Raw genomic sequence first — 17,865 nt, forward strand, 5'->3', positions numbered from 1 at the left:
AAGTCCAGTGGTTTTCCAGATAGGTAGGTACTTATTTTGTATTGTGGAAATGTTGCTATGTGATTTTTGTGCCACAAATTCCAAGGTTCAACATTTAAACGAGTGTAATTCACTACGGACGGAGTTTCGTCATACAGGACGTCTCGGGACAATACATAAAATGCTCTGTGTTCGGGACCTAGGCAGTTGGCAACAAGGTGTGGAGATGTTAAACACGAAAAAGCCGTGGTGTTTTAAAACGATACGAATTGAGATTGGCTAACACTCCACACTTATTTATAATAGTTTTTGCATTGTACCCAAATTGTACCTATTACGCGAGGAAAGAAAAACAAAAACTTGCAAAGAAACAAAATTTCATGTCATGGAAACAGCGGGCTACTACGAAATTCGAAATCGAAGTTCGTCTCGTTGCATCTCTTTACTCGTACGAAATTAAATAAGCGTCAGCGGGACGGCAAGATACGTCCAGGACGTTCGATTTGGGCACTTCATAGTAGGTAGGGCCTTCGTAGTAGGGAGTCGCACAGTTTGAATATGGTCTCCTAGAAAACATGAAATTCGGTATGAAGTAGCTCGGCCGGTTTTTGCTATTGTTTCAATGAAGTCAAAGTTTTTTAATAAGATTCTTACGATATCCTGCAATATATAAGTATACGAGTATAGACTCGTACTATTAGTTAATACATACACTCCGCATACATTACACTACGAGTAAGTACCTACCTACTATAATGTACAATATATACTCGTGGTATACTTACGTCATTAATTTTAAATGAAAATAGTGCTCTACGAGTATATTTCACTTTTAAATCAGACAACTCCACGTATGGGTACCTTAACGTAGATCTAATGGTACCTAATTAATTACTCTAATTAAAATTGCATTGTTTCTTTGACCGCATTATCAATTAAACATGGTTGAACTGTTATTTTCAGGCACCTCTACCGGACCAGTTTGGCTGCAACCTCTAGAAGCAACAAACAATTATACGATATGTCCCCAATTAATCGCATACCGCAGACGGAGTTTGTTATAAAAGAAGACTGTTTGATTGCAAATGTTTATGTTCCTGACACTAACGAAAAACCTTCCTGTCCTAGTCATAGTACATGAGGCCTACCAAGTTGGGTTCGGTAATATGATGCAGCACGAGGTTTAATGGAAAGTAAAAAAATTGTTGCGGTTACATTCAAACTATCGTCTAGGAGTTCATGGTTTCCTATGTCTGGGACAGCGGACGCTCCAGGTAACGCTGGCATGAAAGATCAGGTAGCCCTGCTGCGTTGGGTCAAAAAAAATATTGCAAATTCGGTGGCAATCCCGATGATGTCACGATGGCTGGCTACAGCGCTGGCAGTTCATCAGTTGATCTTTTATTGGTATCAAAAATGGCTAGAGGTCTATTTAACAAAGTCATCCCGAGAGAGTGGTGCCAATGTTGGAGCGTGGAGCGTTCAGATCGATCCACTAGAAAACGCAAAGATGTACGCTAAGGAACTGGGCTTCGAGAATGTAGACGATATTTACGCTTTAGAAGAATTTTAACAAGAGCGCTTCCTTGGAGTCTTTGGCTAGCACCGCGTTTCTAGACAGAAAAGATTCCAGCTTTGTCTTTCTCCGTGCGTGGAACGAAATACCGGGGTTGATATATTTCTCGATGATTCACCAGTGAATATCATAAAGCAGGGTAAATACAAAAAAGTTCCCGTCTTGTACGGATTTTCAAATATGGAAGGCCTTTTCCGTTTAAACTTATTCGAAAGTTGGAAGGATGCAAATGAACTCAAATTCTCTATGTTTTTGCCGATTGAATCTTGAATTTAAAAATACGGAACAGAGAGAGGAAGTTGCAAATGTAATAAAGGAATTTTATTTCGGCAGCAAGCCGGTCGGGATATAACGATATTGAGTTATATTGATTATTTCTCTGACGTAATTTTTGCTTACCCGACGCTGCGATCCACGAAGTTGCAAGTGGAGGCAGGAAGCAAATTGATATATTTATATGAATATTCTTATCCAATTAGTATATTTTCGAGTTTCTTCAAGCCCGACCCTTCGAGTATACCTAAAGAATGTTCGCGGAGCGCGGCACGTGGCGCAGACACCGACGCCGCTGATCTGCATTGGCGCCGCCGCCGGAGGACGGCGATCTAACTGAACAATACATTAAGCATAAAAAAGTAATGAAAGAATTGTGGGTGAATTTCGTAACTACCGGGTTAGTATTCTTTTCATTAAGTCACACGCAATACATTTTATATGTCACTATAGCCTGTACCAGCGGCTTGCACGCGTTAACCAATGGTTTGGCAGTTAAATTGAATTCTGTTCCGTGATGTTACTAAAATTACGGAAATTTCCAGACGTCAGCTATTTTCTTATTGAATTTCATTCAAAACCTTAGCGTAAGGAGTAGGCAGGGAGTAGGTACATAACTCACACCACACATGCACATTGGTACACTTTGCCTCATTATATAGTAGCCGATCCTTGTTTTATGGCATAAGGTGGCAAAAAAGTGTTTGTTGATAGTAAGTGAACACTGACCACCACCACCCATATGGACACCCCCCAACACCCCCCAACACCAGAAAGGCATAGACCGAAAAAGACGTCGATCGGCTTGGCTCGTTCAGCTCTGTTTGTGTGTCTGTCTGTGGCTTATGGGTTTTCTAGCAACGGTTCTTAAGACATGTTTCATTAAAAATCGGTTTGGCGTTTTTGAAGATATTGAACTTTAAACTTTGAAGTGAAAAGTCGGGGTTTTTCCAACTTTTAGTTGGTTAGGTATTACTATATTATATAGAGTCGCGTCTTGGAGTTATAGTTTTATGGTATCATCTCTCTTTTTGTTTTACAGTAAGCCGAGTAGCGAGGACGAGAGTGCGAGCAAGCTGGGTGCGTGGGCGCCGGCGGACGGCGGAGTGCGCGCCGCACGCGGCGCTCGGTGAGCGGCTGGAGGTGCGCGGGACCTGCTCGGCGCGCGCCGCCGCTTCTGGGAGGACGTGTATGGGCGCCACTACGCCATCCGCAGCCGCCGCCGACGCCGCCCGCCCGACATACCGAGCTATAGACATGTTTCCTACAAACGACTCCACTCCATGGCCTGGCCTGGCTCATCCCAAATCTTTAGGTACACCTAATTAAAGAGACATGAAGAAGAGAGAATGACACCACCTATCAACTGAACTTTTATGAGCAGTCAAAATATACGATTCTCTAATTGATTTAGAATGGCAAAGTAGTTATGACATCACTTAGTTGACATCGACTAGTTCAAAATTTAATCTAGTTTTCAGGATAAAAATAAAGCGTATTTTTTTACCAGAGCCACGTCTTGCAAGTTGTTTTTTTACGTTATTATATCTACCTATCTACTCTATTTTGCACGAATTGTGCGCTTTGTGTCATTGTGTGGTTATTGTAATCAATATCTGCTTCGCTTATTAACCGCACCACATAAAGATAATTGCCAGAGTTCAGGTTAAAACCCAATAAAGAGCATGACAACTAATTCATCTGAATATCAATAGTAATATCGATGGAAATTGCAATAGTAATAACATGATCTCATACCTTAAACTATCTCCTGTGATGTCCGCACTCTTCAGCTATGTACAATTCACTCAGGCGCTAACCTGGTGCTCATATAGTGATATTTATTCCCCAAATGTCACCACCTGTAGTAAAAATAGTCACTATGACTTCAACCGCAGTTGAAGCCACATACACATACCATTGATAATAATTGAAGTGTTAATGCTAAGCTTTCAAACCAAGTTGGATAAGCCAACCACCAGTTATATATATATCCATACCGACTTTACATAGGAAGACATATTGCCATGTCTCCTGGTGATGATAAGAAGACATATTGCCATGCTTCTTCCATTGGAATGATGATAGGAAAACATATTGCCATGCCTCCTCCATAGGGATGAATAACCAGACATATTGCCATGCCTTCTCGCAATGATGATAGGAAAGACATATTGCCATGCCTCCTGCATAGGAATGAATAGCCAGACATATTGCCATGCCTTATCACAATGATGATAGGAAAGACATATTACCATGTCCTCCTCCTCTGGGCGCCATAGCCCGAGCAGATTTAAGACCGTAAGACCATAGGAAAACTTAGCTTTAACATCGTTGTACCTCATCATATATTAAGGGAATTGCTAATGCGTTATTAGAGTAAATCACTTGGCTAATCAGCCACCAAGGTACTTAGCTACTTAGTACTTCAAACTTAGAACTTAGACTTAGCTTTCAGATCAGCTCAGGAGTCAGGACATCACATCACAACTTATTAGCACTTTGTATTTGGTATGAAACATTTGAAAGTAAACTATGCAAAGAATGTAAAACAAATGACAGCTTACCATAGTCAACGTTAATAGTTCGGTTTGAATCTTCGTGTTGCTATATACAAAATATTTATGGTTCGCGATCCTTCGCGACACACCCGCCGCCGGCAAGCTAAAGTGTTAATGTAGTCATCAGGTGGCTCGTCCATTCTCTGATCTTTTCCAGAGCTCGAACTGCAGCAACTCGTTTTTGGTTCCTTCTATAGACTGTTCCATGTTATCATTATCATCTGTCACGTCCATGTTTTCATTTGTCTGTCCGTGCTCTCAATGGTCTCTTTCATAGTTTGCGTCATATCCGTGTTCGCATCTATTACATCCATAACATCAGCCTCTGGCTGTAAGTCTGTAACTTCTTCTCCAATCATCTCTACTGGTGCATCCATATTTTCCTCTATGTTTGAATTACATAGTCTTGAGCTTGTTTCAGGTTCTATAGTTTGCAAGACAGATTCCCAGGTCTTTCAGTTTCGTCAATTTCCAAGGGATACAGATGTCCGATGGATCTATTGAATATAGTATTACCAATCTTACTTGCAACTCTACATTGTCCGTCTGCACCCTTAACTAGTTCAACAATCTGTCCCACTTTCCAGTTTAGTCTGTTTTTAGATTCACCTTTTAATTGTACAATATCGCCTAAACTAGGTCGATCATGAGCCTTGACTCTAGTTTGTTAGGTGAGTGTCTGTAGCGTTCTCTTAGCTTAGTAAGTACTGGTTCATAAACATGTCTTTGTACTCGTTCATTATTATTTCTCCACGTTTCCATCAATAAGTTGTTGTTTAGTAGCTGTAGCTGAAGGTAAAACTTGACTTGTTGACATGTGAATAGCTAAGCATTTCCAGGTGATAAAAAGTCTGCAGGTTTCACAGTACACACGTACACGTACAGTAGTACATATGGCGAAGTCCGAACCAGCGCAAGTAAGTGGTCTGATGTTGACGACTGCTTCAACTTTCTTGGCAATAGTAGTTGTTTGTATATCAGTCTTCGGCAGACCCTCCCCCGTCGAAAAAGAATAGGTGTTCAGTGTGAATTCCAGTCGGCCACGAGTCTGGGCTTTCAGAAAGAAACTGTGGACCATCAAGCCATTTCCTCCTATCCTCTCTCGAAGTGGTAGACTTTGTTTCGATTTCTTCACTCTCCTCGCTATAAAGGATGGTAGCAATTTGTCGGATACGCCAGGCTATTGCGATTTGACAATCAGTCCACAAAGTTTGACTTTTGATATTGTGTTGAAGAAATCTGACAATGCAGTTTATAAGTCTGCATTTGACTAAAACACCCAACAGTTGAAGATGAGGACTTTGCAGATGGTTTTTATGGTCGCATTCAATAAGAATGGGATGTTGCGAGTTACCTTTATTTATTTATTTATTTATTATTCATAAAATTACAATTAAGCTTAACAGTATGGAACCAAAGCCTACAATGTTAATTATGCGTTAACAGTTAGGTAAATAATACTATTTTTTAATGAGCAGCATGCCTGCTTCGCGAAAGTCGCCATTGATCTTTGATATAAAGGTTATTTTCAGTAGCCGTTTATTTGTCTTTGTCATAAAATCTGGTTACATCTCTATCGTTTTTGTAGGTTCTTGACCATTATGTAAATTCTTTGGACAAAGTGCTCTGTTATGGTGTCCATATTACCACAGTGAGGGCAAGTATTTTTCCTTTTGCATAAATTAGCTCTGTGTCCAAATTCAAAACAATTGTAGCATCGGTTTTGAAGCCTCGATTTCCTTTCAGACATAGTCTTGAATTTTGTACATTTATCATTATAATGAGCCTCATGACAGAATACACAAGTAAACTTCTGTCTCTTGTTATAAGTTTCATCAGTTGACTCCATCTTAGGCTCATGCTGTCTCTTTCTTGCAATAGAACAGTTATTGAATGTAGACGTGCTAGGCCTGAAATTCTTGTAACCCTTATTTCCATTCCGGTTAAATCTGGAGTTATTGAAGAGTTTCTTAGAGCTATTGTCCTTTACATGTAACGTTTCAGTTGTGTAATGAATTTCCTTGCTTGTGGATTCAGACGCTCCTTTTGCATCCTCTCTTGCTGAAATAATTATATCAAGGTGCTTCCTCATTTCTTCAATAGTGTCTGCACTCATCTTCATTTTCATTTCATAAATGATGTCTTGAGGAAACTTCTCCATGATTAAAAATCGCAGATGATTATGATCTGTGTTTTCTCCCAGCGAGCGCAGTACTCTGAGATGTCTCTCAATCGCGTCCAAAGTTTTCCTGCAATCTTCTGATTTTTCAGCCCTCTCCAATTTATAGAGCGTGGAGTAATGTGCATCAATTATTTTAACTCCTTTCCCATACCTTTCCTTTAAAGTGGTTACAGCGATCTTGTAATTATCATTTGTAGTCTCTAAACCGTCGATCACCATCCTTGCTTCACCTTTAAGAGAAGCCTTCAGGTATAAAAGTTTGTCAACATCACGAAGGTTTCGTTGATCTATGTTGGAGCTGAACTGATCCCAAAATTGGAACCATTCCAAAACGTCTCCCTTAAATGAGGGTAAATGTAATTCCGGTAGTTTGCCTCTGAAGCTGTTCAAGTTTGAAGTTGATGGTTGAGGATCCTTCTTGGCTTGTACTTTAGTATTAAGTTCGGCTAATGCTTCTTCTCCTTCTAACTGTATGGAAGTGAGAATAGATACTTCATCGGCATTTGGACAGACAGACTGGTTAAAATATTGGTATAATTCGGTGTTGAATCTATTTAATATGGATGTCAATTTCGAGACTGTAATTCTAGCTTGTTCAAGCTGATTGTTATTCCATGAACTGGATGAGTACAAACTGAGAGCTTTATCGGACAAATCTTTAATATTGCTTGCAAATGTGGACAGTCTATTTAAATATATTTCCTCCATAATTACGAGGAATTGTATTAATCTGTAAGTCAGTCGAACAAAAATATCACAAGATGCTCATGATCAATTTAATACAAGTACACCCTGTATAATTATGAACTCAGTATACACCCTTATCAATACTAGTTACACATACAGTGCACGCCCTGTATAATTCTTACTCAGTTTTTGTATCAATATTTTTTGATCATAACTAGAGTATAATTCCAAAATGTTATATTTTTCAAAGTGAATGTCAAAACTAAAGCATAGTTGATATATAATGATATAATTTAGGTCTACTTATCCACCCTAGCCCTACTGATATGTTGAATTAGGCATTTATATATGTATGCACATTTCTGAACACAAACATGATATAAAGAATTGACAGATAAATTCTCAAATGCCAGTCTATAATTATTCAATTACTCAGTCAATAGAAATTACTCAACTTGGCTGGAAGCACTGCTGTGCCCCCGGATGAAGCAATAAAATAATTAAGTAAACTTGGCTGGAAGCACTGCTGTGCCCCCGGATGAAGCAATAAAATAATTAAGTATTATTTTCCAAACATACAATGACTTTAAATTTTCATGTTCTCAACTTTAAGTAGATTAAGACACATTATTCACCATGCATCATTAATTGCACAAATGTGTAATTATAATTATGTAAAACTATAAATCAAAGTAAAATATTTGTTTATTCTCATTATTCTAGTGTTAGCTTCATTTATTTCAGTTTAACACAAAACACAACACCATTGTAACTAGTAGGTACAGTCAACGTTTGATCACTTATTTATGACATTGACTGTACAACGTAGGTACATAATTAGATAAAAATTATAGACTGATATATATACTGATAATTATAGACTGTTATATTGTTGAATATCATTCCTGTTCACCTCAAATTTGGAACATATTCACGGTTTCTCTTACTACAATTTTAATAAGTTTCCACATACCTTAGTATAGCGTACTAAGACCTGCCGTAACACTGCTACATGAGCCAATACGCCTTGCTCCTTTTTAGTTCTAAGACTGCTACCGCTCTTAGTCGTCTTAATTGTTGCTGTTGTCTCCTAAGATATCAATACACATTGTTTTAAAATAGGTTACAACAAATTACCTTTTAGTAGTCTAATGCGAGCTGCCTTCACACGTAAATAAAAGTATGCTAATCTTCAAGTCGATCCGACTACTAGAAGTAGATTGAATTTATTTGCATTTGCAAGAATGACCCATCATACAAACATACCTAAATCGTAAGTTAAATAAAGGCTTGTAAAAAGTATGAACTTGTACTTTGTCGCTAGCCGCCCTGTCCATGTCCCGAGTCCCGGCGAAGCCGGTAACAAAAACAAAAACATCTTGGTTGGTATAGGTACCTACTCGGTGTAATTTCACTCGAATACATTGTATTTCGACTGCCGTATTACGTAGGATCAAAATCTTGCCAATACTTGTTAGTTATTAACTTGTCTCACTGCCATTTTATTTAATAAGTAGCAGCAAGGAATTACTTGGCAAAGAAGTATCAAGTACATGAACTTTTATTTAATCTTTCTGGCTATCTAACCGTAAGAATCACATAATCCACATAATATAATGCTCACCTGTTGTTTATGCACACTTTCCAAATAGTTTCCATCAACACAATTTATTTTCACCAAAACAAAACTTTCATACACGATACGTACTAAGTACTTGAAGAAAATTTCGGCCATCTTAGAATTTAGAAGCGTCCCGCGCGCACTCACTTGTTTTGAACTACGAGTCAACAACATTATTTTATTTAGTGAAACAATCCTCCCGTTTCTCAAAGCTAGCGTAATAATTCTTATGAAATAATAATTTCACTTATTAGCTAATTTAAGGTCTTATTAGTTTCGTTTAGATCGAAAAATAAAATTTTCTTGTTAAAAAATTAGGCGGATGTTGATCGCCGCACATCCGGTTTCGTAATGAATTTCTTCAACTAAAATTATGCATTTTATAACTAAATCAGTTCCTTCTATGCCTGATATCATTATACATATAACATAAATGTTTCAAATCACGAGATTTCCACTCTTATTTTTCAAATCTAATGAATTATAAAAAATAGCAACTTTTAGTTCCACCAGCTGATCATAGATGTCGTTATGAGTCACGAAATTACATATTGCATTTGTAAAAGTCAATTTCAGATGCTCTTTACTGAGTTTTTAGTTGTAATTATCACAGCAGAACTGTACTAACTTTGTAGCAGCTTCACCAATTTCCATACTAGCCAGCAGTTCAATAATTCTTCAATCTCATTAGTCAGTTCCATCATTATCTATCTTTACCATTTATATCATATCCCAGCTCTCTTTTCCACCAAATTTATGTGGCGCTTTGTGTCATTGTGTTGGTTATTGTAATCAATATCTGCTTCGCTTATTAACCGCACCACATAAAGATAATTGCCAGAGTTCAGGTTAAAACCCAATAAAGAGCATGACAACTAATTCATCTGAATATCAATAGTAATATCGATGGAAATTGCAATAGTAATAACATGATCTCATACCTTAAACTATCTCCTGTGATGTCCGCACTCTTCAGCTATGTACAATTCACTCAGGCGCTAACCTGGTGCTCATATAGGTGATATTTATTCCCCAAATGTCCACCACCTGTAGTAAAAATAGTCACTATGACTTCAACCGCAGTTGAAGCCACATACACATACCATTGATAATAATTGAAGTGTTAATGCTAAGCTTTCAAACCAAGTTGGATAAGCCAACCACCAGTTATATATATATCCATACCGACTTTACATAGGAAGACATATTGCCATGTCTCCTGGTGATGATAAGAAGACATATTGCCATGCTTCTTCCATTGGAATGATGATAGGAAAACATATTGCCATGCCTCCTCCATAGGGATGAATAACCAGACATATTGCCATGCCTTCTCGCAATGATGATAGGAAAGACATATTGCCATGCCTCCTGCATAGGAATGAATAGCCAGACATATTGCCATGCCTTATCACAATGATGATAGGAAAGACATATTACCATGTCTCCTCCACTGGGCCGCCATAGCCCGAGCAGATTTGTAAGACCGTAAGACCATAGGAAAACTTAGCTTTAACATCGTTGTACCTCATCATATATTAAGGGAATTCGCTAATGCGTTATTAGAGTAAATCACTTGGCTAATCAGCCACCAAGGTACTTAGCTACTTAGTACTTCAAACTTAGAACTTAGGACTTAGCTTTCAGATCAGCTCAGGAGTCAGGACATCACATCACAACTTATTAGCACTTTGTATTTGGTATGAAACATTTGAAAGTAAACTATGCAAAGAATGTAAAACAAATGACAGCTTACCATAGTCAACGTTAATAGTTCGGATAATGTTGCTATATACAAAATATTTATGGTTCGCGATCCTTCGCGACACGAATGTTCTCTATGCAAATGAAGGCCAACTTATAGACGTGACTAATTTAAAATGGCGCGTCCCTCGCTCAACTAAGTTACGACCAGTTAGACAGCAAATCCATCTATATCCATACTGATATTATAAATGCGAAAGTGTGTATGTTTGTATGTTTGTCCGTCTTTCACTTCGAAACGGAGCGACGGATCGACATGATTTTTGGCATAGAGATAGTTTATGGGCCAGAGAGTGACATAGGCTACTTTTTATTCCGGAAAAATGCACAGTTCCCGAGGGACCAGCGCGCGATAACCGAATTCCACACGGGCGAAGCCGCGGGCAAAAGCTAGTCTTACAATAAACCACCTGAGTCTAACCAAGAGCTCAATCCCTGTTAGGCTGAGGCGGTTATTGTAAGATTTGCTGTCTAAGGACCTAGTGGTCATAATGAACTGATTTTGTTTAGTGAGGGACGCGTATTTTAAATTAGACAAGCTCTAACGAACGAGTGACTATGTCGATTAAAAATACATTATAACTTTAGCAGTGTCATGTTAACTGGGCTTTATATTAACTACGAACTAAGTTGTAAAGTGACACCAGAGGCCGGCCGTACTGCCTAACGTTTCTGACGCTCGTGTTCGCAATTAAATGACGATTTCGCATACAAAAACTGGCATTTGGTTGCTATAGCGAGCGTCAGAAACATTAAGCTTCAGATTTATAAAATCACTCATATCCATGAAAATGCGATTAGATTGCGATGAAAAAATATGTACCTATGCATTGCTACAAAACTACAGCTTCAGTTAAATTTGTAACCAAATAATTGTAGTTGATGACATACTTACTTATTTAAGTAAGCTGTCGATAATTTTCCATTACCCTCTATTAATTCAACACAATTTTTGTCTATTTAATTTCTAGTGGTAATATTTGTCTTAAACGTGATTTCAGACAGAGGCAGACAGCGACTTTGTCTATGTGTATAGATTATAAAGATTTGATGTACCCTAATGTTCTCATAAAACTTAACGTTTCTTTGTTGACTAAACTTAATAAAAAAAAAAATATCTTATTCTTAAGCGTACCTTATTATTGTCTCTATATAATTGTATAATCAGTTGATCAAAATCACTGCTAAAAATACATAATAACAGCAACAAATATATAAACCAGTACTACTTAATTTTATTTAACACATATAAATTGGTATAGGTACATCTTTGCGCTACTATTGACATACCATGCATTTGTCAAAGAAATCATAGCGACATTGATTATGAAAAGGTATCGCCCTGGTACGTGATTCAGTTTCTTCGAGTGTAAGTCTATCTTCCTAGCGCCCAGAGTCATATATAAAGAACTTATTGTAATTTGAACATCAAACTCTATCATAAATAACATAAAGTTTGATGTTCATAAATCAAAAATTTGACTTGGGCGTTAGGAGGAATTGTAAATATTAGCATAGCCAGCTTAAAAAAACACGGCAACGTCTAAGTACAACACAATTCCTTTTCTATTTACTTATTAAGTATTTGTCCACACCAAAGTTACTAGTAGGTACGAAATTCTCATTACCTATAAACTTTAATACAAACACAATACCCACTGGTTCAACTGGTAAGTAATATGTATAAATTGTTGTTAATTGGTCTTGTGTTGTGATGCACTAATAAAGTTACAGTCAAGTGCAAAGATAACGATACAGCGACAGTTACAAAAGCATGTATATACACGACCTTAATGTTAAGTGCATAAAATCGTGTATACATATTTTTGTAACTTTGGTTGAGTCGACTAATGTGGCTATAATTGCACTGTAATTTCGGTATGATAAACTAACTTTTTTTCCTATTTTACTAAGTAGTTTATCCGAAACCTAACATCAACAAAAATTACTCTTTTATGCTGGACGTCTAATTTGCATGACAGAGCAAACATTTTAGGTAGGTAACATATGAGTAGGTAGTTTCCTTATCAGTACGTACCTATTACAAAGTAAGTATAAGTACACCCTCTGCACCCGGGGCGTTGGCGCAGTCCCCAGAGACGTCATTAGCCCTCAGCGTCAACGCGGCGCTGATCAGACAGTTCGACACATCCGGGCTCCGCCCGCAAAAAACGGCCCGGGGCGCCGGCGCCGCCGCAATTAAGATTTAATCCCGCTCCTCCCCGGGGAGCCGAGCTCATTAACAACGCACTACTGTCTTCTTTACTTTGCTACCACCACATTCAAACAAACCTTACTTTAAATCAGTGGTTTACAGCCTGTAGTCTGGTCCGCAAGAACTAAAATAAGTAAGGGGCACGAAAGATTTTAACTTTAAACGAACAGTGTGCCAGTGAAAAGCGGACGATATTACAATGGCGCAAGCTCATAATAATGAAACCAAAATTGTTCCTGGTTAATAAAAGGTTGGGAGCCACTGCTTTAAATAACTTGTTAAACTTTAAAGCAGTTTACAAGTTAAACTGCTTTGATTTTTTTTTATACGACTGGATGGCAAACGAGCTAGTGGATCTCCTGATGGTAAGAGATCACCACCGCTCACGTGCCAGTTAATTTCACCGGCTGTCTTACTCTCCACGCCGAAACACAACAGTGCAAGCACTGCTGCATCACGGCAGGATTAGCGAGCAAGATGGAGGTAGCAATCCGGGCGGACCTTCCACAAGGTCCTACAACCTGCTAAAAAAATAATAATTAATGAATTTCGGCAAATGCTACCTTATTTAGACTGTTCAATTGGATTGCAATGCTTTTGGTTATTAAGTGATGCGCGATTGTGGAGATTTCCTACTTCCTACGATGATGTTTAGGTTAGGTACCTTCTTAGTACTTAGGGCAAACAGTGATTTGAAAAACGAAATACTCCAGAATTGAGAACTTCCTCTTTTAAATTGGTTAGTTGATATTAACACTAAACAGTAAAATAAATTAGTAAAATAGAATCGGACTAGCACTGTAAGAGCCGCATAGCCGATAAAAACTTAGTTTATACTTATTAATGTCACGCGGTAGGCCTAGACCGGGTAGCCCTAACATTTTTGTTGACAGCCTAATGACAGCTGTGTTTAGTTATGCTACTCGCCGCTGGAAGGCGCTGTTTTAAAAGCGTAAAATAAATATTCACATGAATGCTTGCTAAATTTTATTATTAAAAATAAATACTCTAAAATATTTAAATCTATAAATATTTTTGTTACGGACTCTGTCCCTGTTCACTATAATCTAAATCTGTAACGGTCTTCAACCAAATTTTATTTCAATAAACTACTGTTTCCTTTCTTAGTTTCTATTTTTTGTAACTCCGTAACGACTGTCCTTGCCTTCTGAATTGCCGCCGCAACAACAACCAGGCTTTCCCTATGTCCAGAGCTGGAAATGGGCTGCTGCGGTTGGCAAGGACTGTCCTCACGGAGCCCTTGCTGAAGCTGATGGATATTCCAGGCGACCTCCTACGGAGTAGAACTCTCCGAGGTCCTCTCAACATCTGGACCTCCAGTAACCACCTGGCCAGCGCACCGGCTGCTCAAGAGGCTTCCGTCCAGCACGTCCAGCCGCCTGTCGGTCCTGAACCAACCACTTGTACGAACCTTCGCTCTGAAATCTCATGCTGCGTTCTGTAGGAGAGCCTATTTGTTAAGCAACAGAATAAATTGAGTCTTCAGATAATTCATTGTTTACTTTCTCTCCTACAAGCTGACCTGCTAGCCGCTAAACGCGACAACTATGTACTGAGAAGTTTTATATAAAAAAATATAACAATTTTTGGTTTTATATAATTAGTGGCCTTCATGAAACCCTTGATACTTCGGCAGACACGCCGGCCGTGCGGGCTCCGGCCTCGCCCGTGAGTAATGAACGAACTTCTCGCAACAACCTCCCTAAGTGCCAAACTTACACATCCGCCAATTTCCTTCAATAAAACTCTTCGATTGCTTCTTACCCAAATTAATTAAAGCGTCTATTGTTTAGATACAAATCGTAATTTATTAACAATCTGCGATCGGAACAGATTGAGCGTAGACATTTGTACATAGATATAATACATAGGTTGGTATACTGCAGAACTGTAACAACTTTGATTATATGAGGGACACATTATAGCAAATTCTTGACATTCGCGTTCTTTGCTATTGCTTTAAGGTCCATATAGGTGATAAGATTGCAAAGATTCAATGCGGGATTGAAAGTTTTAGTTTTCGAAGTAAATGAGTGCTTCATTAGGTATTTCCGATTCGTGGCAACTACTTTTGCAATAGGTACTTAGTACAAAAAATAAAAATATTAGGTATTCAAGCCTACCTATGTGATTAAACCGTAAATAAAGCACTAACTTAACGAATTATTTCGAAAGTGTAATTCGTAGGTATGTAAATGTGTAGCTGAATATTTACAAGCACGGTACTTAAAATAAATTAGCTTTCAGGCGAACAATAGGTACAACACAATGTATTACGGGAGCCAGTTCTAATTGCGTATATCTTATCATTACAGCGGATGATCACGTTATGCAGTAACCGGACAAAACTAGCCAGCATGCGGAGCCAGACTGACAGTTAAAAGACTCCACTGAGGCGGAGACGAAGCGGAGCGGAGAGGAGACGTGTAGAGGTCGACCAATCATATTCGTTCAAAATTTTTCTAGAATCGTATTTCTTAAGCAGCATACGTAATAAATAACCCTCCTTCTTCGCAGTCGGGTAAATACGTAATACATAAGCAGTACTTGGGACGACCAACCGGTTCTGCGTCCACTTGGTCGTTCGAAGTACGTTCTCTTCACGGTTCGATCCTCTCCCAGCTCCATGTTTCCAAGCCACCGGAGTCTGGTCTGGACACTGTGGTCTCTCCAATAAATAACGTTAGGTTCAGATACTAGGTCTTTGATTTCCTCATTTTTTTTCTCACCTTCGCTACAATCCTCTCCCTGAGTCGGTCCCAGAATCTTCCAAAGAATTTTTCGTTCTGCCACTAACTGCTTACTTATTTTCTTCTTTCAAGGTTATCGCCACCGTTTCTCTTACTATATAGCTTTTAATTTAAGATTGAATATCAGTTTTCCAATTAGGTACGGATATAGGTGAAATACCACTGGAGCCATATTCTTCTGCGTGCGATAGGAACAAATTTTAACGAAGTCGTTCTCTACTCAATTTTGTGTTCGCAGGAGTCCTTACAGATCGTCAACGGCCAGTTCTTGGATCATCAGTCGTTTGAGTACCTACATCTGTACCTCTTTAGCTTATCTTTCTCATTTATCTTATCTTATCTTCTTTATTTTAGCATCAAAATTGCGACAAGTCCCCAATACTTTATATTTTACTTAAAAATTTCGTCACTTTTTTCTTGCTTTATATAAAAAATGCAGTACTTAGACCGTAATTGTTTCTTTCCCACCATTTTAGAGAAGAATAGAATTAAATCGAAGAAAGTATTTTTTCTTAATTATAGTTCCAATTTAAAATTCTAAAAAACAGCCAGCTGGTTCTTATTTAAAATCTAAGGTTTAAAATGCGTATTAAAGCTTTGGAACTTGAAGTATTTATTTATTTAATCTTATATTATCGTTCGCGTCATGTCTCGTGTCATGTTTAATCTTCACACTGTTAATTAGTACTTATACAAATGAATCTTATTAAACTAAAATCGAATATTCGAATTGCAAGCCCTAAGCACAACTCACAAATAGGTAGGTACAAATTGTGCGTAGAAAATAAATCTAATAAACTAACTTCAAAAATACTGTTAAGGTTTGCGATGACAGCGCCAACTAGCGGTTACAATTACGGCGGACTGAAATATTAAATTGCTGACTGTCCTTACAAAGAGTAAGGGGCTGTTTCACCATCCATTGATTAGTGAACTGACGGTTAAATGTGATGCCGTCTCCGTCTATTCGAACAAAACAAATAGAGACGGCATCACATTTAACCGTCAGTTAACACTAATCAATGGATGGTGAAACAGCCCCTTAGTAAACAAACAAATAATTTTAAGGAAATATCGTAATTTACATATATTCTATTCGATCATGTAAATCTATAGTCTATGTCGATAATAACGTAGACCTTTTTTTATTTCCTGTGTAAAATGGCACAATAAATTGATTTCAGGACACGGACTTTCTCATCACTGACTTCACGAGAAGTAGGTACTTAATAAAATAAACAAATTTAATCGAATGACGCATTTCATATAATTATATTTCAGACGATTATTTATGGCTGTTCGTCGTTAGAAATGCAAACTTATTGAGTATTTTCAGTTAAACATGGCCAAATTAATTATAAAAACTGGATTCCAGCGAATTTCTAGAAGAAATTAATAGCTGTGTAAAACTCGTACCTACCTATATATATAGATAAATAAAATATCTTTGGTACAAAAGCAATAGTACTCCCATATTTTACTTTAATGACCTTAGCCTATTATAACCACGACGATATTTTTGATTTCCATAAACATATTACAAATACTGATAGGTTCTCACGGGAAAGTTGTAGTAGTGCGATAGCAGTTTCATATTGAATGTAATAATAATAACGATATGTCCCGCAGTAATGCGTGATATCCGGACAATGACGGGCGCAGCCGCAAATGCTGAATGCGCGCTGTTGCTACACGAGCTCGACGACGCGTGTGTGTAGCAAGTTAGCCCGACTAGAGAGACTCCAAAGTGTACGTGCCCAAACGTCGCCTGCTGGACAATGGACAACAAGAAGCCTATACCAAAAGGGGACGGTACCATCGCAAACCTACTAGAAGTTATGAGGGAACTGATAAACATACAAACAATAAATATCTACGCACAAACGCACATGCCTACCAAATCATTACCTTCTTTTGCTTAGCCGTAGTCGGGTAAAAACAAGAAGATAATAAATGTTATTGTTTTGTATTTCCAGCTATTGCGGTCGTTGAATGCAATGTTGACATGACAGCATTAGAATAGACATTAAGTATAGCCGTAAGTTATTATGGTGTGTGTTGTAGTTTTCCAGTCAACAAAGGCATGCACACAGTTTTCTACGATCGTCGAGCCCCTTAAATTACGAAAATGACACGTGCTATAGTGCGACGTAATGTTATTGTATTAGAAAATACAACAAAAATTAGCATCATAATTGTATTTTTTTCATTACTTGCAGTTATACAAATATCAAGC

The 17,865-nt window shown here is 38.0% G+C and overlaps 1 pseudogene; it reads left to right on the forward strand.

The window, feature by feature from the left end:
• The first annotated feature begins 1,249 nt into the window (after positions 1 to 1,249).
• Positions 1,250 to 3,339, forward strand: LOC141438786 (esterase FE4-like; annotated as a pseudogene).
• Positions 3,340 to 17,865: the final 14,526 nt, after the last annotated feature.

Source organism: Choristoneura fumiferana, chromosome Z (genome assembly GCF_025370935.1).
Source record: "Choristoneura fumiferana chromosome Z, NRCan_CFum_1, whole genome shotgun sequence".
Lineage (NCBI taxonomy): Eukaryota > Metazoa > Arthropoda > Insecta > Lepidoptera > Tortricidae > Choristoneura > Choristoneura fumiferana.